The sequence below is a fragment of the Arachis ipaensis genome, chromosome B4 (assembly GCF_059453495.1).
Source record: "Arachis ipaensis isolate K30076 ecotype BB chromosome B4, ASM5945349v1, whole genome shotgun sequence".
In the NCBI taxonomy this organism is placed as follows: Eukaryota; Viridiplantae; Streptophyta; class Magnoliopsida; order Fabales; family Fabaceae; genus Arachis; species Arachis ipaensis.
This window is the reverse complement of record NC_142439.1, coordinates 107,039,996-107,048,744: the sequence shown is the minus strand read 5'-3', so window position 1 is coordinate 107,048,744 and position 8,749 is coordinate 107,039,996. Positions and strand designations below refer to the sequence as shown.

At 40.5% G+C, this 8,749-nt stretch overlaps 1 non-coding gene across 1 annotated transcript; it reads left to right on the top strand.

Moving 5' to 3' along the window:
* Positions 1 to 7,749: 7,749 nt before the first annotated feature.
* Positions 7,750 to 7,857, top strand: LOC148568687 (small nucleolar RNA R71). The gene has a single exon (XR_015882435.1). It is a non-coding gene; the product is annotated as a small nucleolar RNA R71 (small nucleolar RNA).
* Positions 7,858 to 8,749: the final 892 nt, after the last annotated feature.

Sequence of the window (8,749 nt, the reverse complement as noted above, 5' to 3'; positions counted from 1 at the left end):
AGAGATTGTTGGCTTGAAGCAAGCTATGGTTATCTTGTAACTCTTAGTCAGGATATCAATTATGATTATCAGTTGACTTGCAAATGAACAAGAGAGCATAGAGTAAGTAATACTTATTATGCAGTAATGGAGAATATGTTGGAGTTTTGGAGATGCTTTGTTTTCTGAATCTCTGCTTTCCCCCTGTCTTCTTCTTCACGCATGCAAGATTCCTCCTATGGCAAGCTGTGTGTTGGGGGTCACCGTTGTCAATCGCTACCATCCGTTCTCTCAGTGAAAATGGTCCAAGTGCGCTGTCACCGCATGGCTAATCAACTGTCGGTTCTCACTCATGCTAGAATAGGATCCATTGATCCCTTTGCGTCTGTCACTATGCCCAACCCTTGTGAGTTTGAAGCTCGTCACAGTCATTCAATCCCTGAATCCTACTCGGAATACCACAGACAAGGTTTAGACTTTCCGGATTCTTAAGAATGCTGCCAATGGATTCTAGCTTATACCACGAAGATTCTGATTAAGGAATCCAAGAGATACTCATTCAATAGAAGGTAGAACGGAGGTGGTTGTCAGGCATGCGTTCATAGGTTGAGAATGGTGATGAGTGTCACGGATCATCACATCCATCATATTGAAGTGCAAATGAACATCTTAGATAGAAACAAGCGTGTTTGAATAGAAAACAGAAATAATTGCATTAATTCATCGAGACACAGCAAAGCTCGTCACCCCCAACAATGGAGTTTAGAGACTCATGCCATCAAAAAGTACAAAGTTCAGATCTAAAATGTCATGAGGTACCAAATAAATCTCTAAAAGTTGTTTAAATACTAAACTAGTAACCTAGGTTTATAGAAAATGAGTAAACTAAGATAGATAGTGCAGAAATCCACTTCTGGGGCCCACTTGGTGTGTTCTGGGGCTGAGACTTAAGCTTTACACGTTCCTAGGCTGTTTTTAGAGTTAAACACCAGGTTGTAACCTGTTTCTGGCGTTTAACTCCAACTTGTAACCTGTTTCTGGCGTTTAACACCAGAATGCAACATGGAACTGACGTTGAACGCCAGTTTATGTCGTCTATCCTCAAACAAAGTATGGACTATTATATATTTCTGGAAATCCCTGGATGTCTAATTTCCAACGCAATTGAGAGCGCGCCAATTGGACTTCTGTAGCTCCAAAAAATCCATTCCGAGTGCAGGGAGGTCAGAATCCAACAGCATCAGCAGTCCTTTTTTAGCCTGAATAAGATTTTTGCTCAGCTCCCTCAATTTCAGCCAGAAAATACCTAAAATTACAGAAAAACACACGAACTCATAGTAAAGTCCAGAAATATGAATTTTTCCTAGAAACTAATAAAAATATACTAAAAACTAACTAAAATATACTAGAAACTACATGAAATTAACCCCAAAAAGCGTATAAAATATCCACTCATCAAAGAACCGGAGGTTCTCAGTATAGTAAAGGTGCCACACACATAATATATAAGGTCCTGGAAATGCCAGAGGCAATCCTAGAATGCCGACACTCAGATTATAGAGCTTAAAGTATTAAACAGGAGCCATAAAAGGTAGTTTTCTAAGAATATTTAAATCTAACTTAACCTTAACCTTAAATCTAAGTCCCATACTGCCATTCCTCCATACCTCCAACTCCGTCATGCATTTTCACAGACAAATAGACAGATAAAGGCAAGCACAAGAAGGTTATAAATACTGCAGGTAACAAATACACATTTAACATGGCAAGTACATATAGGCACACCCAATTAAAGCACAAGCAAGTAATTCAAGTAATATGCATATGATGCATGTCTGTCCTATGGCTGATGAGGCTCATCTGTCGGTTATCCAGCCAACCCGACAAGTCTGAATTGTACTTAGACTGTCCCCTGACGTGCATCTCCAAGAGTCTATGCATAACTTTTTCTCAAATAATTGATATTGCTCAATGGGGTAACATTCCTGAAAATTTATATAGTGCCCGGTCACACTTACGTCATAGGGTCAACAGAGTATCGAGTTTTCAACCTGGTACACATGGTGGCAAGCCACGGCACTTATCCAGGGAATCTCTGATTCCCTGGCGATGGCACCAAAAACGGATGCACAGAACCATGGTCTAAACATATCTTCACAACTTCGCATAACTAACCAGCAAGTGCACTGGGTCGTCCAAGTAATACCTTACGTGAGTAAGGGTCGAATCCCACGGAGATTGTTGGTATGAAGCAAGCTATGGTCACCTTGTAAATCTCAGTCAGGCGGATATAAAATAGTAATGGGGTTTTCGAAATTAAATAATAAAAGAAGGATAGAAATACTTATGTAAATCAGTGGTGAGAATTTCAGATAAGCGTATGGAGATGCATTCGTTCCTCTGAACCTCTGCTTTCCTGCTGTCTTCATCCAATCAGTCTTACTCCTTTCTATGGCTGGCTTTATGTAAGGATGTCACCGGTGCCAATGGCTACTTTCAATCCTCTCGGGAAAATGGTCCAAATGCTCTGTCACAGCACGGCTAATCGTTTGGAGGCATCACCCTTGTCGTTGGTTGCATCCTATTCCTCTCTGTGAAAATGGTCCAATGCGCTGTCACTGCATGGCTAATCATCTTGGAGGTTCTCGATCATACTGGAATAGAATTTACTATCCTTTTGCGTCTGTCACTACGCCTAGCACTCGCGAGTTTTGAGTTCGTCACAGTCATTCAATCCCAGAGTCCTACTCGGAATACCATGGACAAGGTTTAGACTTTCCGGACTCTCATGAATGCCGCCATCAATCTAGCTTATACCACGAAGATTCTGATTAAGAGATCTAAGAGACACTCATTCAATCTAATGCAGAACGGAAGTGGTTGTCAGGCACGCGTTCATAGGGAATGATGATGATTGTCACGTTCATCACATTCAGGTTGAAGTGCGAATGAATATCTTAGAAGCGAAATAAGATGAATTGAATAGAAAACAGTAGTACTTTGCATTAATCTTTGAGGAACAGCAGAGCTCCACACCTTAATCTATGGAGTACAGAAACTCTACCGTTGAAAATACATAAGTGAAAGGTCCAGGCATGGCCGAATGGCCAGCCCCTCTGATCTAAGAACTAGGCGTCCAAAGATGATCAAAGGATCAAAAGATAATCCAAAGATATCTAATACAATAGTAAAAAGTCCTATTTATAATAAACTAGCTACTAGGGTTTATAGAAGTAAGTAATTGATGCATAAATCCACTTCCGGGGCCCACTTGGTGTGTGCTTGGGCTGAGCTTGAGTGTTACACGTGTAAAGGTCATTCCTGGAGTTGAACGCCAGTTTTTGTGCCAGTTTGGGCATTGAACTCCACTTTGCAACTTGTTTCTAGCGCTGGACGCCAGAATTGGGCAGAGAGCTGGCGTTGAACGCCAGTTTGCATCATCTAAACTTGGGCAAAGTATGGACTATTATATATTGCTGGAAAGCCCTGGATGTGTACTTTCCAACGCAATTAGAAACGCGCCAATTCGAGTTCTGTAGCTCCAGAAAATCCATTTTGAGTGCAGGGAGGTCAGAATCCACCAGCATCAGCAGTTCTTCTTCAACCTCTGAATCTGATTTTTGCTCAAGTCCTTCAATTTCAGCCAGAAAATACTTGAAATCACAGAAAAACACACAAACTCATAGTAAAGTCCAGAAATGTGAATTTAACATAAAAACTAATGAAAACATCCCTAAAAGTAACTAGATTCTACTAAAAACATATTTAAAACAATGCCAAAAAGCGTATAAATTATCCGCTCATCACAACACCAAACTTAAATTGTTGCTTATCCCCAAGCAACTGAAAATCAAATAGGATAAAAAGAAGAGAATATACTATAAATTCCAAACTATCAATGAAGCATGGCTTCAATCATATGAGCGGGACTTGTAGCTTTTTGCCTCTTGAATAGTTTTGGCATCTCACTTTATCCATTGAAGTTCAGAATGATTGGCTTCTATAGGAACTCAGAGTTCAGATAGTGTTATTGATTCTCCTAGTTCAGCATGATGATTCTTGAACACAGCTTTTTTATGAGTCTTGGCCGTGGCCCTAAGCACTTTGTTTTCCAGTATTACCACCGGATACATAAATGCCACAGACACATAATTGGGTGAACCTTTTCAGATTGTGACTCAGCTTTGCTAAAGTCCCCAACTAGAGGTGTCCAGGGTTCTTAAGCACACTCTTTTTTTTTGCTTTGGACCTTGACTTTAACCGCTCAGTCTCAAGTTTTCACTTGACACCTACACGCCACAAGCACATGGTTAGGGACAGCTTGGTTTAGCCGCTTAGGCCAGGATTTTATTCCTTTAGGCCCTCCTATCCACTGATGCTCAAAGCCTTGGGATCCTTTTTATTTGCCCTTGCCTTTTGGTTTTAAGGGTTATTGACTTTTTGCTCTTGCCTCTTGGTTTTAAGAGCCTTGGCTTTTTCTGCTTGCTTTTTCTTTTTCTTTCTATATTTTTTTTCGCTATTTTTTTTCTGCAAGCTTTGTTCTTTGCTGCTTTTACTTGCTTCAAGAATCATTTTTTTATGATTTTTCAGATTATCAAATAACACGTCTCCTTGTCATCATTCTTTCAAGAGCCAACATATTTAACATTCTTAAACAACAACTTCAAAATATATATGCACTGTTCAAGCATTCATTCAGAAAACAAGAAGCATTGTCACCACATCAATATAATTAAACTAAGTTCAAGGATAAATTCGAAACTCATGTACTTCTTGTTCTTTTGAATTAAAACATTTTTCATTTAAGAGAGGTGATGGATTCATAGGACATTCATAACTTTAAGACAAAGTTACTAACTACTAATGATCATGTATTGAAGACACAAACATAGATAAGCACTTAACATAGAAAACGAAAAACAGAGAAAGTAAGAACAAGGAATGAGTCCACCTTAGTGATGGTGGCGTTTCCTTCTTGAGGAACCAATGATGTCCTTGAGCTCTTCTGTGTCTCTTCCTTGTCTTTGTTGCTCCTCCCTCATTGCTTTTTGATCTTCTCTGATTTCATGAAGGATGATGGAGTGCTCTTGATGTTCCACCCTTAGTTGTCCCATGTTGGAACTTAATTCTCCCAGGGAGGTGTTGATTTGCTCCCAATAGTTTTGTGGAGGAAACTGTATCCCCTGAGGTATCTCAGGGATCTCTTGATTTGTAGTCAAATGTTCTACCACTGTGCTATAGACCCTTTGAGATGAATCTTTCCATCTCCCATGACTCAGAGGTGGAAGCCTTTGTCTTCCCTTTCCCTTTTCCAGAGGTTTCTCTGGTCTTAGGTGCCATTAATGGTAATGGAAAAACAAAAAGCTTATGCTTTTACCACACCAAACTTAGAATGTTGCTCGCCCTCAAGCAAAAGAAGAAAGAATAGAAGAAGAAGAAGAAGAAGAAGATACGGAGGAGATGGAGGGATGTGTGTATGGATGTGAGTGGTGAATAGAAAACAGAAGGGATGGTCATGAATGGAGAAAGAGAGGGTGAGGTGGGTAGGGATCCTGTGAGGTCCACAGATCCTGAGGTGTTCAAGGATTTACAACCTTGCACCAAATTAGGCATGTAAAATGCCCTTGCACACAACTCTGGGCGTTCAGCGCCAGGTTGGTGCCCATTTTGGGCGTTCAACGCCCATTTGTTGCCCATTTCTGGCGTTGAACGCCAGAACCCTGCTTGTTCTGGGCGTTCAGCGCTAGCTCTTCTCCAGGGTGCAATGCTGGCGTTCAGCGCCCAGATGCTGCCCATTTTGGGCGTTCAGCGCCCAGATACTGCCCATTTTGGGCATTCAGCACCAGAACCATGCTCTGTTCTGGCGTTGAACGCCAGGCAGGTGCTTCCTCTAGGGTGTGATTTTTCTTCTGCTGTTTTTGATTCTGTTTCTAAATTTTTCGTTTATTTTGTGACTCCACATGATCATGAACCTAAGAAAACATGAAAAACAAAAATAAAATTAGATAAATAAACATTGGGTTGCCTCCCAACAAGCGCTTCTTTAATGTCAATAGCTTGACAGTGGGCTCTCATGGAGCCTCACAGATGTGCAGAGCTTTGTTGAGACCTCCCAACACCAAACTTAGAGTTTGGATATGGGGGTTTGACACCAAACTTAGAGTTTGGTTGTGGCCTCCCAACACCAAACTTAGAGTTTGAATATGGGGGCTTTGGTTGACTCTGCTTTGAGAGAAGCTTTTTCTGCTTCCTCTCCATGGATGCAGAGAGAGATCCTTGAGTTGTAAACACAAGGTTGTCCTTATTTAATTGAAGGATCAATTCTCCTCTGTCCACATCAATCACAGCTCTTGCTGTGGCTAGGAAAGGCCTTCCTAGGATGATGGATTCATCCTCTTCCTTTCCAGTGTCTAGGACTATGAAATCAGCAGGGATGTAAAGGCCTTCAACCTTTACTAACACGTCCTCTACTTGTCCATAAGCCTGTTTTCTTGAATTGTCTGCTATCTCTAATGAGATTTTAGCAGCTTGCACCCCATAGATTCCCAGTTTCTCTATTACAGAGAGGGGCATGAGGTTTATCCCTGAACCAAGGTCACACAGAGCCTTTTCAAAGAGCATGGTACCTATGGTACAAGGTATTATGAACTTTCCAGGATCCTGTTTCTTCTGAGGCAATGTCAGTTGATCCAGATCACTTAGTTCATTGGTGAACAAGGGAGGTTCATCTTCCCAAGTCTCAATACCAAATAATTTGGCATTCAGCTTCATGATTGCACCAAGGAACTTGGCAGCTTGCTCTTCAGTGACATCCTCATTCTCTTCAGAAGAGGAATACTCATCAGAGCTCATGAAGGGCATAAGGAGGTTCAATGGAATCTCTATGGTCTCTAGATGAGCCTCAGATTCCTTTGGTTCCTCAGAGAGAAACTCCTTATTGATCACTGGACGTCCCAGGAGGTCTTCCTCACTGGGATTCACGTCCTCCTCTCCCTCTTTGGGTTCGGCCATTTTGGTAATATCAATGGCCTTGCACTCTCTCTTTGGATTTTCTTCTATATTGCTTGGGAGAGTACTGGGAGGGATTTCAATGATCTTTTTACTCAGTTGGCCCACTTGTGCCTCCAAATTTCTAATGGAGGACCTTGTTTCATTTATGAAACTCACAGTGGCCTTAGATAGACCAGAGACTAAGTTTGCTAAGCTAGATGGATTCTGCTCAGAATTCTCTGTCTGTTGCTGAGTGGATGATGGAAAAGGTTTACTATTGTTAAACCTATTTCTTCCACCATTATTAAAGCCTTGTTGAGGCTTTTGATCCTTCCATGAGAAATTTGGATGATTTCTCCATGATGAGTTATAGGTGTTTCCATAAGGTTCACCTAAGTAATTCACCTCTGCTATTGCAGGGTTCTCAAGATCATAAGCTTCTTCTTCAGAAGATGCCTCTTGAGTACTGTTGGATGTAGCTTGCATTCCATTCAGACTCTGAGAAATCATATTGACTTACTGAGTCAATATTTTGTTCTGAGCCAATATGGCATTCAGAGTATCAATTTCAAGAACTCCCTTCTTCATAGGCGTCCCATTATTCACAGGATTCCTCTCAGAAGTGTACATGAACTGGTTATTAGCAACCATGTCAATGAGTTCTTGAGCTTCTACAGGCGTTTTCTTTAGGTGAATGGATCCACCTGCAGAAGTATCCAATGACATCTTTGATAGCTCAGATAAACCATCATAGAATATATCCAGGATGGTCCATTTTGAAAGCATGTCAGAAGGACACTTTTTGGTCAGCTGCTTGTATCTTTCCCAAGCTTCATAGAGGGATTCACCTTCTTTCTGTCTGAAGGTTTGAACATCCACTCTAAGCTTGCTCAGCTTTTGAGGAGGAAAGAACTTGGCTAAGAAAGCCATGACCAGCTTATCCCAAGAGTTCAGGCTATCTTTAGGTTGAGAGTCCAACCACACCCTAGCTCTGTCTCTTACAGCAAAAGGGAAAAGCATGAGCCTGTAGACTTCAAGATCTACTCCATTAGTCTTAACAGTATCACAGATCTGCAAGAATTCAGTTAAGAACTGAAAAGGATCTTCAGATGGAAGTCCATGAAACTTGCAGTTCTGTTGCATCAGAGAAACTAGCTGAGGTTTCAGCTCAAAATTGTTGCTCCAATGGTAGGGATGGAGATGCTTCTTCCATGTAAATTGGAATTTGGTGCAGTAAAGTCACCAAGCATTCTCCTTGCATTATTGTTGTTGGGTTCGGCTGCCATCTCCTTTACTTGTTCGAAATTTTCAATAAGGTTGTCTCTGGATTGTTGTAATTTAGCTTCTCTTAGTTTCCTCTTCAGAGTCCTTTCAGGTTCTGGATCAGCTTCAACAAGAATGCCTTTTTCTTTGTTCCTGCTCATAAGAAAGAGAAGAGAACAAGAAAAGAAGAGGAATTCTCTATGTCACAGTAGAGAGGTTCCTTATTTTTAGTAGAAAAAGAAAAGGAATAGGGGTGAAGAAGAATGAAGAATCCAAAAACAAGGGTAAGGATAGGAGCAGTGAATTGAGATGAGGAGATGTTAGTAGATAAATAAATAAATAGAATAAGATGGGAGAGGGAGAATTTTCGAAAATAATTTTTAAAAAAGAGTTAGTGATTTTCGAAAATAGTTTTTGAAAAAGGTTAGTAATTTTCGAAAATTAAAATCCAAAATTAAAATAATTAGTTAATTAAAAAGAAGTTTTGAAAAAGAGAGGGAGATATTTTCGAAAATTA